A 5710-nucleotide genomic window follows, 5' to 3' on the forward strand; every position below is an offset into this window, starting at 1 on the left:
AAGGTAAGTTCTGAGAATCCCAAAGAGCTGATAACCCAAACAGCAAAAATAAAACACCATCTATTGATTCCACCTTAAAAACAGAAGGAGAAGCAAAATCTGAAGGTGGAATCCACGTCTTTATAGCTGAAGCATGCAGCAGCAGACAGGGACTATGGAAGCCAGGTAACCTCCGTGGAGGTAAGCCCTCTCTGTTCAATCCACCCGGCACTGCCTTCCACGCCTTCCACGGAGCTGGGCCCTGTCAGGGTCTCCTAGCACCTCAGCAGGGGTCATTGGGCTGGGCACAGATTCCTGCTCAATCTCTCTCTCATTCCCTCCCTCCTTCCCTCCCTCCTTCCCCCTCTCCATCTCTCCCTCCTTCTTTGTTTCCTGAGTTACACTCACTGAATTGAAAGCAACCCTAAATCTCACAATGAGGCGGGGACAGATACTTGTAACTCTGAGGATAGACGCTAAGATTCCTATATTCCCCTGTTTCCTTAGATCGAGCTGGCAACCCAAGCATGTGCCCTTAACCGGAATCGAACCTGGGACCGTTCAGTCCGCAGGCTGGTTCTCTATCCATTGAACCAAACCAGCTAGGTCCCAAGGCCCGAATTGATCTGACTTCTCAGTGAGCCAAAGCAACCCAGCCTAGGCTCACATTCCCATCCAGGCTCTCTCCTGTTGCTGCTTCTATTCTAGGCCCTTCCTTGTTTCGGTGTCCTCAGCTTTAATAAATGTCCTCTCAAAAAAGAAAAATGAAGTAAAAAAAGAGGTGGGGCATGACCACTTTGGCTTATGGCTAAGGTCATACATCACCACTGGGCCCCCAGCGGCTGTGGGAGGCTAAAAGCTGGGGAGGTCCTTGCCCCCTTCCCCCACTGCCTCGTTCTTCTCCACTCCTCCACCTTAGCGGGGAGCAGAGTTCAGGGCAGTTAGAGAATGAGCAGAGCGGTTTCTATACCCACACTGCCCTTGTATCAGCCACCTCTCCAGCATCCTTCACCCTCTGAGCTTTTGTTGCTGCAGATGTAAAACTGGGATAATAAAACTCACTTTATGAGATTTTTGAAGGTTAAATGAGAAGCGCTTAGTCCAGTGCCTGGGATGGCCTAAGTGCCTGATAAATGGTAGCTATCCTCAGTTGAATCTCACATGTTATCTGGGCCTAATGTATTTTTCAAGACTTCATTCAGTGACCTCCAACTTTGTCTGTTCCAGAGTTAGTAGATCAGAAGACTACACGCAGTCAGACCTCACTTAGATGCTGTTTGGCACTGTTTCTTGTCTGTTGAGAAATTGTAAGCAAAGAGATGGGGAGGGCGACCACTGCCTTATTCCAGCTCCAGCGCAATGCCCAGCTCACGGGACTGAGTAACGCCTGCTGACTGGCCGTGACAGTGGCAGGAGCCTCCGAGAGAGCATGAACAAACAGGTAAGTCAGAAGACATCTGGGTTTTGCCCAGAAACGTTCCTCTCTCAATGAATGAGTCAGAAGGACCCAAGTATGTGATGCTTCCGCTTAAGTTGTTTGGAAAACTGTCAGGTGACGGATCGTTCCAGAGGATTTGTGTCTCCTACGTGGAATCAATTCCCTTTCTCCCTAGATGGAACATTAGTTTGTCCAGCCTCTTAAAAGTGTTCAATCAAGAGATCCTTCACGAAACCGCAAGTGGGGGTCTTCAGAGAGATTGAAAACATATGGACCTTCTCTGGGAAACTTGTCAGTCACAACGTGGGCAAGTGTGGGAAACGTTGGTGACAGTGTTTAGGTTCTTTAACATGATTACTTTCCCTTACATGATGTGCACCTTGGATTCCCAGAAGCAATACACCTATTATAACGAGCACTTTCTGTTTGAAAAAGTCATGTTCTGCAACATCTGCTCAGGTTCTTATGACAAAGGGAAAGGTTTAGAACTTGGTAATTTGGGGGCAATATTTGTCCTCCTCTGAGAGTTCTTACTTTTTGCTAGATTTAGGGGTTGAGAGCCACAACTTTCCTTTGAAAACAGAGTTTTGTTTTTTCCCCCATATAATTACATAAAGTAAAGATTTATATTCAGAAATGCTCAGATAGGGAATAAGCCACTTACCCACGACTCTGGGTCACTCCTTGGCACTGCTGTCCTTGAGTGATTTAAGCAGAGAGAGTAGAAGGATCCTTTCTAACACTGAGTTTTACATTCCAATATTTATAGTTTATTTTGTTCCAGTTGTGTCTTTAAATCTTGGCGGGGGTTTGGGGGTGGTCTCAGAGGTATGTATTTAAGATGTTATTTTTGGAAACTACTAGAGAATGAAATGAAAACTTGCTATTTTCCTTGAACGTGGCATGAAAGTAAAATAAAGATTTTTATGAATGTGGAGGTAAGTATATTTGCTCTTCTCAAACTTTCTCACTTGGAAATGAGTGGTTTAGAGCAGAGCCTGGAATAGGGCATTCAAATTCTATAGACTTTTCTTAGCTCTGTCTCTGACTATGGACCAATCTTTTGTTTGTTTGTTTGTTTTTATATTTTTATTGATTTCCCCCAGGCACTTAACTTGTCTTTCAACTACAGGTTTAGGCTCCACAGAAGTTGACCAGAAGACCACTGGTCCATTATCTTTAAGGGCACCAGTGAGACAATGACAGAGAGGAAGAAGAGGAAGAGAGAGATAGAAACATCAACGATCAGAGAGAATCATTGATCAGCTGCCTCCTGCATGCCCCCTACTGGGGATCGAGCCCACAACCTGGACATGTGCCCTTGACCAGAATCAAACCCAGGACCCTTCAGTCCATAGGCCGACGCTCTATCCACTGAGCCAAACCAGCTAGGGCTATGGACCAATCTTTACCAAAATTATCAACCATCCTCTTAAAAAAACAAAACAAAAAACCCACCCTGACGTGTTTTCCTCAATGGTTAGAGCATCAGTCTTTGAACCTAACGGTCAAGGGCAGATACCTGGGTGGCAGGTTCCATCCCTGGCCCTAGGGCCATACAGGAGGCAACCAATGTATGTGTCTCTCTCACATTGATGTTTCTCTCTCTCTCTTCTCTCCCCCCCCCTTCCACTCTCTAAAAATCAATGGAAAAAAATATCGAGTGAGGAACAAAACAAAACCCAAAAGACAAAAAAAACACAACAACTTGCTTAAAAAAAAAACAACTTGCTTAGAGCTCCAATGTGTTTACATTATAAACATATTATAATTGATACCATCCCATCATTTATCATTTATTTATTCATATCTAATGTCACCATCATTGAGTGGGTATTTGGACATGGCACTGGGCTATCTCTGGATCAACTGTAATACGCAGCTTCTGCTTTCCAAAAAGATCCCTTTTTGCTTGTTTATTTATATTTTATTATGAAAATTTTCAAACACTCATAAAAGTAGAAAGACTAGTATAAGGAGTCCCATATACCCACTCCAACACTGACATTCAAGAATTGATATTTGTCCTATTTGCTTAAGCAATTTTTTCCCTAAATCATCTCAAATTATAGACATTGAGACAACTTACCCCTAAATTCTTCAATGGGCTTCTTCAAAAAACAACCACATACCATTATCACACCCGGCAGAACTAGCAATAGTCCCCTAGTATTGTCTAAATGTTCTGTACATATTCAATTCTCTAATTTTCTTTTAGGTTCAGATCAGTATTCTAGTTAAGACCCTGCACACTGCTTTTGTTTGGTCTCTTTTAATCTAGAACACCCCACAACCACCCTACCTCGCCCACTTTTTTTTTTTCAGTCATACCCTGGCTTGTTGAAAAGACACTCCAATTTGTATGGCAGAATGACCCATATTCTGGATTTGCTTGGTTGTTTCTCCTCTTGGTACCGTTTAACATGACCTCCTATCTCTCTTAGGTCCTGTAAGTTTGAGGTTTCATAGAAAGGTGTGATTTATTCCACTTAAAAATTTTTGGCAAGGCAGTCAGTCATAGGTGACACTCTGAACTTCCCATTGCATCACATCAGAGGCAGAGCCTCTTTGTCCCTTAAAAGGCCTCTCTCGAGAAGCGGAAACATGTACCATTTCTCACTCATCTTAAAAACACCACTGGGCCTGAAGCCAGAACTGTGAATGTCAGTTAGCCTCTCTAATCCTCTGTCTTCTGGTCAGGGACAAAAGCAATTCTAACCTCTGTCCCTTACAGGGTTGTGGCAAGGACCACAGGAGAAATAATACTGAGGCCACCAGTAACTACCATTGATTGGGCAATCACCGTGCCGAGCCCTAGGCAAGAGCCTTCCATTCACGATTTCAGTTAATCCTCACACTGACCACGAGAGACAGGTACTGGTATTATCAACTCCATTGTACAGATGAGGAAACTGAGAGACAGAGAGTTTAAGCAATATGGCCAAGGTCAAACAGCTGGTCAGAGGGAGAGGCAGCGTATGAACTCAACCAGCAGAGCCGTGCAGGAAATCATGGTGAGTGCTGAGCAAAAGTGAACTATGGACACGGAAATACCAGTTGTTGTGATAGGGGACTGAGAGGATGATTTTTCTGCGTTTGTTTTTTCCTTTCCAGTTTTCAGACTGATGTTATTCTATTACTTTAACAACCACGAAATGAATAGGCATTTACAGGGGAAGACATACAATATGGATATAAAATAACAATCAGAATCATTTATTACTTACCTGCTCTAGTGGTACTGACAACAGAATAAAAGGAATCACATCAACAATAATAAAAACCTTTGCCTAGAGGGAAACAGACATATGAAGTGACACCATAAACAGATATTTGGCATTTTCTTCTGCACGTCTCTACTCCTTTTGTCCTGTTTTATTTGACATATGGCTCACTTCATAAAAATGTTTAAATATTGATTTCCAAATAGCTTCACTTGGTCCTAAAACAATATTAACAGACCATGTGGTTTCTGGAAGGATCTGTTCTGCTGTTTCTGTATAAAAACACACACCACGTTTTGGATTTTTTTTTTTTCGCCCTTGGATTTCTGAATCAAGAGAATTAAGTCAGTTAATTATACCTAAACATGATGACCATGTGATTTCTTTTTAAAGGTCATGGTTAAGACATAGAAGCGTGACTGTAAGTGGGTCCTCTGGGTTAAACCTTTCAGATGAGCATCTGTCCCCCTCCAAGGTGTGAAATCATACTTGGCGTCTGGCATCTAAACCCCCAGAATCCTCAGCTAGAGCCATCGCACATTATGTCCACACAGAATCAAGGTAGCTGTGGCTGCTGCGTGCATTCAACAAAGATCTTTACCACTGGAGTTACGAGGAGGTTTGCCCCACTGCCTTTCCATTCCGCTTCAAGTAGCAGAAATATAAATGTTTGCCCAGATGGCATAGCTAAGTGGTTGAGAGCCGACCTATGAACTAGGAGGTCAGGGTTCAATTCCCAGTCAGGGCACATGCCTGGGTTGTGGGCTCTATCCTCAGTGTGGGGCATGCAGGAGGCAGCCAATCAATGACTCATCATTGATGTTACTCTCTCTCTCTCTCTCTCTCTCTCCCCGCTTCCTCTCTGAAATCAATTTTTTAAAAAAAGAAATACAAAATGTTTAATTTGCTAACTATAATAATCCTAACCCTGGAAATATTTATTATAACATATAAAAGCCAGTAAGATCTTTGAAATAGATTTTAAAATATATACATCAAACCATGAGGGGGGGGCACCCAAATCTCCCCAGGATGTAAGGTATTCACAAACTTGAAAAATTATAATTAT

The sequence above is a fragment of the Myotis davidii genome, unplaced genomic scaffold (assembly GCF_000327345.1).
Source record: "Myotis davidii unplaced genomic scaffold, ASM32734v1 scaffold192, whole genome shotgun sequence".
Taxonomy (NCBI): Eukaryota; Metazoa; Chordata; class Mammalia; order Chiroptera; family Vespertilionidae; genus Myotis; species Myotis davidii.